Genomic DNA, 9,225 nt, shown 5'->3' with positions numbered 1-9,225 from the left:
TCAGAAAATAAAATGCCAAACATATGATAAAAGAACCATACCGGAAAGTATTCTTCTTGGCTTGCTTTATTTTTTGGAGATTAGTCATCAGTTCCTTCAGCATTACACTGCACAGATCATAATGTGCATCATCCTTCACCATTTGATATACAATGAGAATGGTGGTCCTGGAGACAGAGTTTGGTTGGTTTGACTGATAGACTTTGTAGCCAATCACCATCGCTGTAAATTTTACATCAATATCCCTAATGTCATCAACTCTCATCGATCTACCATCATAGGTGGCACCAGTGAGTTTGCAGAGATCTGTGTTAGAAAATTTTGACCTAAGCCCTAACAAACCTCCGACCTTATGAAGGCATGTAATATTCTTGACCACTTCCTCAGTGAAATTATATGGCCAGTCCAACCATATGAATTCCCCATGAATGCGGCTGAGAATATACCTGACCCATTCATCTTCGTCGAAAGAAAATCCATGAACTGGGTAAAACCTTTCATCTGCAGATGTGCATATTCCGGCTTCAGTTGGTTATTGATGATAAGGTTCTTAGTGAATACACAAGACATCTCATAACTCTCGATTTCCTCAATGCTGCAGTGAATGTATGCCCTAATGTCTTCAGTGTGAAGAACACCATGGCAAACACTCGAAAATGCTCCCAAAGGATCATCCAAAAGTGACTTGTAAGGATGTTTCTTAAATTCCAGACGAGGTCAGTCCTTGATTTCCACTACCAAAAGAGTATCAACATTCGATGATGAAGCCATGATAAATTTATAGGGTTTTTGCAAACGGTAAATACCTTAAGATCTTGTTGGATGATGAAATGCTCTTTAAATACTGATGCTCACACCAATCGCCTTTGGACTCTTGAATTCATTTGAAATCGCTCTTCAGAATACTCGATCGTTGTGTGAAGAAATGATTTATCTTTTCCCCTTTTTATCGTCATTAACCCTAATTTTCCACTGTCATAAATGCTACTAGAGAATCTGACCGAATCACTTAATCTGTATGTAGGTTCTAGTAAACACTTAAATCCGCCTGAGTATCCATCCGCAATCAGAATTCCCTGACTACAGATCTAATCTGGGGTGTTTGCATGATCTTCAATGATTTGCCTACCCCTAAGGCAAAGTGCCTTAGTTACCAGTTGAAGTTCTTGCTTCCGGTGCAAGACCTGATGGCTCTACCGGTTGATCTATCGGCTGAGTATCTAATTTTTCAACCCATCTTCTCTCATGTTGCTTCTTGATATCTTCAACTTTTGCCTTTCATTTCTTATCTACATTCTCATCATCTACCGATGGATTCTTACTCCTGCAATACTTAGCAATATGTCCAATCTTGTTGCATGCATAACAGACAATATTGTTCTTCTGAATTGCTTTGTTATACCCTTGATTTCCTTTTGATCTACATTGGTTAGCAATATGTCCAAATCTACTACATGCATGACATCTGACATTTCCAAGACCAGTGAATGATGTATTGCTCTGATTATTCCTATTTATGCACTGACTTGCTATATGACCATATTTATTGTAAACAAAGCATGTACCATTGAATTTGTGAGCATTATGTTGTCTTACCGGTGATCTTTGGTTCTGGTTGTTGGCATGATTCTTCTTCTGACCGGATGATTGATCTTGTTGTGCAGTATCATAGCTTTCTCCTACTTCATATCCAAGACCTATCTTGTCATTAACATCTCTCTGGCTCTTCAGTAGTTCATCAAGTCTTGCAGAGCTGGCTTTGAACTTGCCCTTGTACTCATTTGTAATGGCTAAATCATCTCTCATGATTATTATTTGTCTTTCAAGTTCATGTTCATTATTCTGGGACTAAATCAACTCAAGTTTCAACATGTCATTCTCATGTATCATTATGTTGCATTCATTTGATCTGTCCTTCAAAGCTTGAGCTAGGTTTTCTTCATTCTTCTTCCTGTCTTCAATCTCCTTCCATATTCTCATAGTTAGGGCTTGCATCTCATTTTTCAAGGTTGTAATCTCCTGAGTAAGTTTCTGATATTAATCTTTCAAAGCATCTTCCTCATCACTACTCTGATTTTGCAATTGATCATAGAGTTCCTTCCACTTGGCTTGAACAACTAAAATATTTCCTTGTAATGAAATAATGTGTTCTCTGGCTTGCCTCAGTTCATTCTTAAATTTATTGTTTTCCACTTGCTCATTATCAAGATCCTCAAGAACAAGTTGAAGTTGTTGTTGCAAACTGGTTTCCATTTATTCTAAGTTCTAGATCGTCTTTAGGTTGTTAGACTTCTTCCGAGGAACTAGGCTCTGATACCAATTGTTGGAATCCAAGAACACTGAGAGGGGGGGTGAATCAGTGTTCTACCAGTAAATGAGTTTCTGAACTTATTGTTGATCAACCGGTTAACAGAATTTAAAATTGAAGTGCATAAACAAATCGACACATAAATCGGCAATACCATAACACTAATATTTTTACGTGGAAAACCCTGCAAATGGAAAAACCATGATGGGGTTGATACCCACAATATCTATATACTTGATCAAGGTATACAAATATTACATAAGGGGGTATGCACATGCATACAGGCTCACCACCTAGAGCTCACTACTCAAACAAAAGTCTCACTGACTTACACAACATTACACAATGATCACAAACAAAAATAAACTTAAATAGTGCATTTGACCATGTTGGATAAGTTTCGGTTTAACCTTTGACAACCTTCACTAAACCGGTTATAATGTTGCTCTGTTATGTTTTGTTCTTCTCTACTGGTTAGGATTGTGCACGTGTAACTGCGCACAAAAGCTAACACTCGCTGACCAATTCGCATACCATCAATCTTTGACTCATTTGCACCACAAATTGCATCTCAACCATTATCTCATCATAATAATTTCATCACTAAACAATCTCCCTTAAATACCCTTATAACTTGTTCAATATGTCGGCCTCATAATGAAAATAAATCTATCGGTTATTGGATCACGAAGCATGATATGCATTATCCTGATGATCATATATGATGTCGGCCCACACGCTACCTTAAATTCCTTCAAAGACATTACCGGGTCCCAAAATACCTTAACCGGGTTCCAAATATACGTTACTGGTACCAAGACTAACCGATTAACAAGTGTGAAGCAAAGTATGTATATTGATTGGCCCAATCTATACAAAATGATAAAGCAATGATTCTAGATGAAAAATATCAATACCTGAAGATGAGTTGCCATCAATGACAACCCAAAATGCAATTTACCTTAGAAGGTGACTATCGGATGAGTGCCAATTGCCAACATGAGAGTCCTTTGGTTCTACATGGTTTTTCTTCAATATCATTGTTTTTAGGTTGATGAAGAAAGAATTTAGAAGACTTCCCTAATGTTGTTGTATTGTGAAGTTCTTTCAAATGTGAATAAAACTGTGTAGTATGAAATGAAAATGAAATATTTACAATGATATCTCTTTTGTGTGTGTGTGTGTGTGTTATGTATTTGTATATATAAATATTATATGCATACATACACGCACATATAATGTGCATGTGTGTGTGTGCACATTTTATGAATTCTAGAATAAAAATTTGAATAAATTAATATTATTTAAATATTATCTATTTCAAGAGATGTAAGAATAAAAAGTCACATCATTAAAAAAAATTTAATTTGAATTGGCAATAGTAATACCACATTTAAAAAGGAATAATTCTTTTATTGATTGAAAAAAAAAAATCTTGTATATTAGATAAAGGGTAGAGAAAAAAAATAATTTGCTTTTCATAATCAAACTAAAACTATTCAAAGAACAATACTACATTTATATACAAACTTCATCATATGAGTGAGTTAATTAAAATGCTATGCAAAAATAAATTCCCTCACAAAATAATAAATTTATCCAACTGAATAAAAGATTTAATCCTTTATATATATCAAATAATATTTTGAACAAAATTAAATAGTTAATATTAATGTGTCCATATGAATGACAATTTAAAGAATATTTTAGATTGATATATAGTAACTCCCTAAATATTTACCATAGCAAGAATCATCAAATTTCCATAAAATTTTCTTGAATTTATTAAAGTGAATATCTCTAGTTCAGACAATGTCAAATGTGTTATAATGCAATAGAATTAGATATTTCTAAAATTATACATATTTTATTCATTAGAGTAGTTATAATTAAATTGTTAGTTTATCTATCTATCAATTTTAGTTAGATTGTTCCCCGCCAATTGGTTGTTTGAAGCATCTAGGATAAATATTATCATAAATGAAAATCTTATCAAGAAGGGACTTAGTTTTTTTAAATTTTTTTAATGCCTAGTAGACAAAAATCCGATCTAAGTACTTGATCGATGACAATGGAAAGTTTCTTTGCCAACTTGAAAAAGAAGCAAGATTTTATCTCTCTCTCAGTGTGTGAATGCAGGAAACAATGGAACAACAACTAAAGGAGGTGTTTTCTTTCTTAGGCGACATGGAAGAGGATGTTATGAGGAACATCGTGGGGGAGAAAAATCTTTCCATGCCGCACATACATAACGCAGAGACATTGGAACAGTTTGTGTACAATATATTGTGCACCACTAGAGATCCAAAGCAAACGGAGATAGCCATAAAAAGATTAGTCCATCCACAGTTAAAGAGCATAGTGATTGAAGTAGTTAAGTGTGCATTCCTAGAACCTAAGTTGGGGTTGATTGGAAACACCATTTGCGTCAAAACATGGAAGAAAAACTAGAGATTGTGGCACCTTTGGAAGATAACCAGATGACAACATATGAATATCTTGTACGCTTCAATGAGGAAGCACTCACTTTTGCTCAGATTGAACGGCTTCAAGAAGTTCTTCAGGCCATTTGAATTCTAATGCACACTTTATGTAATTGAATCATGTAATCCTTTATGTTTTATTAATGGAAGGGAGTTACTCTCTATTGTAGCAATTTGCTTTTAAAAAAAGAGTTAGATTGTTTTAAATTATAGTTCAATCTATTTGTAGACACATAAAATTTGTCGTCTTAATTGGCTTTAGTTCCGGTGAATTCATTTCATTTTCATGCATTTTTCCATCTATTATCATTAATATTATTATTATTTATCATTTATCCACTAATATTATTTATTCATTAATATTATCGTATCATTATTTATTTGCTCATTAATATTATCATTAATTCATTAGCATTATTATAAATCATTTCATTTATCCATTATCATTAATATTATTATTATTATCATTTTCTCATATATTCTATTTATCCATTTAATAATATTATTCTCCCTTTATATTATTATTCTCCATTTCACAAACATATTTCCCGTATGCAACACCACTCATTTATGTTCACACCACAACATGGATTCACCCAAAGAATGCTTATAAAACCAGAGCCCCTCTCACATTTTGGCATCCACGACTTTGCATTCAAAATCCGTTATCTTGGCATTTTGAGTATCCATCTATTGTTTATGCATCTTTGAGCACTCTATTTTCTTAGCATCCATTATCTTGATAGTTTTCATATTTTGCATATCTTGATCTTCTAATCTTTATTTTGTTTATCTTTCATCTTGAATCTCCATTTTCTCATAGTTTTTCATAGAAGTGTGTCTAAGAGCAATAACTTTAAACATGAAATCTTGAGAAATGGGAGGGCAATGGAGTAGATTTCCATAGCATGCATGTGTTTTAGTTTTAAATATTTGATTTGCATGTGTGTACTTCATTGTTGGGTGATAGATCTATCTGAATCTTCTTCCATAAGATTTCAGACCAGATTTTTGCACCTACACTACTAATGATATGTATATTGTCCTTTTGACTTGATATGGCCGTATGAGATTTATATTTTATTTTATTAGTCATATTCTCTAAGTTAGACCCATACTTATCTCTGGTTTGATATCATGCACTTATGTTAAACAATTTTACTTAATCTTCTAATTTAGTCTAGTTTATTTAAAATACAAACAAAAATTTTGTTTTTGTGACTTTTATCTAATTGGTTAAGTTTAGAGTATTGCATATATCCTAATGAATATTTTGATGCCTCTTTTCTTAATTATATCACAAGCAAGGGATGCAAAATGTTATTGCTTTCTCCACATATCCCTATGGTTGAAATTTTGAACTTTAAATGTTCTCTATAATCCTTGTCCTTTATGTGAGACAAATGCTTTGAAACAATCTACAAACCAATCATGGAGCCTAAGATTGTACGTTACCAAATATTTACTTCACTGAGGTCTTCCTATTGGTAATTGGTTAATGCATCTTGGTGTTCCTAATCCCAAATGCCCATTGTGTGGGTAATTTGTAAATATTGAGCATTCTTTTTGGTTATCTTCTTGAGTGCATTTATCTTGGGAATGGATTCATATCTCTTTCGAGCCATAATTTTTTGTAGGACAGTAGGGCCAATTTTTCATTCGAATTTTTCCAATTATGGCATACATTCAAGCTGGAGATCTAAATTTTTAATCTAGATAAGAATAATGCTTTATTTGCTAATACTATCATAGATACCAATTTTGCTACTTGCTCAAATTGCAAGAGATTTGTAATGTCCTTGTGCATATTCAAGTTCAAGTAAACAAAATCCTCCTAACTCTTCTTTATTAGAGGGGGGGATGTCCCTCACACTATGACTAGCATGCCGCACTCCTTACTTACATTCGAATTCTCCCAATTATGGCATACATTCAAATTAGAGATTTCATTTTTTTATCTAGATAAGAATGATACTTTATTTGCTAATACTATCATGGATACCAATTTTGCCACTTGCTCAAATTGCTAGTGATTTGTAATGTCCTTGTGCATATTCAAGTTTAAGCAAACAAAATCCTCCTAACTCTTCTTGATTAGAGGGGGGGGGGGGTGTCCCTCACACTAGGACTAGCATGCCACACTCATTGCCCCCTCATGACAAATCCCCTTGCCAAGGTCAAGAATCTAGCTCTAATTTTGTGTGGCATCACTCTCATTGCCACCAAAGATGGTATTCTCTACAACCAACTAGGCAACCTTCTAGTTGGTCATTGATAATTAGCTAATGAGTTGGTCACCAACTACTCACCACTCTCTTGCACCCTCTTTGTAGTGTAAGTGGACTACTCGTAAAAGTCAAGCTAAGTTCCCTCATCTAGCCCTTGCCATTTAACTATCAAGTTTCTAACCTCAACAACTTGATGTGCAAAAATTTCAACCACTAGAAAAGCCTAATGAGGTAGAAGGGGAATATTTGCATGAATTAAGAAGTTTTGGATGATGGAAAAAACTTGTCTGATGAGGATGGGATAACCCTAGTGACCATGAGCCCCCTCCCACCATATTTTTTATAGCATTAGGCAAACATTTGTTCCTTTTCTTTTGAGTGTGTTTGTTTTTGTACTCATTTCCTTTTTTTATTACATGATACTTTATTTCTCAACTCTACTAATAAAGTGCTCATTCTCAAGCAAAAATAATCTTTTATAGCCATTGCTTATATAATTCAATAATCTAATACCCATATATTGGAGAAATGCAATAAAAATGTGATCAGGTAAATCATAAACCCATTATTACCAAACTATTACAAAATTAATTCTATCCACAATAAAGTTATGACCCACTACTTTTGTGCTCATCGAAAATATAATTATGACTATTAGTGCACCCACATATTATTGCTCCAAAGAGTTCATTGTTGTATATAATTGTAGGGAAAAAAGTTGCAGTTTTATCCACTTGGTTTACGTCACTTTGTGTAGATGATTTTAATGGATGGATATAGCACATGTTTTGTTCTTCTAAATCATTGAACCAAGACTCAAAAAATCAATTTGTTGTGCCCCATCTATGTTTAGAATTCACTTGATCTAATTTCCATCAACTAGATTTTGCAAGGTCAAAATTGAGGGTGCAATCTTATCCCCCTTTTCCAATTTTCAATTTCTCAAATTCCATGGCCAACACTGACATGATCATGACCAATTGATGTGCATGTCAAAAATGTCATATTGTGTATCTAGGGATTGTAAATAACAAATCATCCTTAAAATCATCTTATCATCAAAAAGCACATTGAGAGCAGTTATTAGGTCAATACACTTACTTTGTGTTGCTAGCAATTAACAAGTTTAGCATATTGACCTCCCTATTTATATTAGTGTCTAATTCCACCATCATATTTTGTTTATCATTGTTATCCCAATCTCAAGGTCTAAGGCACAAAAAGTCTTGAACTTCAACCCTTGTAGTTAACAAGTTTAGCATATTGACTTCCCTATTTACATTAGTGTTTAATTCCACCATCATATCTTGTTTGTCATTGTTAACTCAATTACAAAGTCTTCGACACAAAAAGATCCTGAACTTCAACCTTTGCATAACATGCCCCACAATGCTTCTTAACACCACCAAATTTCTCCTTACCTTAGATACCATCAAATAGGGGTTTTCTAGGTGTTGAAAGTCAAATTCTACTCAAGACACAACTACAATTATCTAGCAAGATTATTTCTATATAAGATTCGCTAGAGATAAATCTAAGGCTCAATCTTCTAATTTCATGAGAAATGAATTATTGGGAACAGCAACTCATAAATGTTCGTCAATGAAGATCGACTCTAAACAAGACCTATAAGATGACTAGCACAATGCATAGCTAATCTCAAAAAACAACATATTGCAAATGAAGAGATATTAACAACCAAAATGCGATGCTGAGTTTCATAGGGGATTATCGATTCCAAAATAGATCTTGGGAATTTGTCCTAAAAATAAACAGCATAAAAGTTGCAATAAAAAAATACAAATAAAATGAAATTTCGTTAAATAAGTTAACTGCATCTCCAATACAAAGTCCAATGGACTAAAATGCCTCATGGGCTAATCAGGTCCAATGGACTAATCAGCCTCATCATTTAAAGTGTTGAACGTTTCACGTTAAAGTTTGCACAGGACATAAACACATAAATTTTAAGCAAGATAGCATACCATACATATACATAGTGTTCACTTTCATATATGTATTTGAAAATCATAAGAAAGAACCGTCCTATGCAATTCATGGAGATCCAATAATTGCTCAGTAATGCCCCAGCTTTTTCCCAGGAGAAAATGGGTACATTTTAAACAGTGGGCTCAATGTCTAAAAGGTTTGGTAGGCGTTTCTTTATACAGGATCACTAAGCCTAGGCTAATTATCAATTTATCAG

Source organism: Cryptomeria japonica, chromosome 7 (assembly GCF_030272615.1).
Source record: "Cryptomeria japonica chromosome 7, Sugi_1.0, whole genome shotgun sequence".
Taxonomy (NCBI): Eukaryota; Viridiplantae; Streptophyta; class Pinopsida; order Cupressales; family Cupressaceae; genus Cryptomeria; species Cryptomeria japonica.
Note: the sequence above shows the minus strand (reverse complement) of the source record.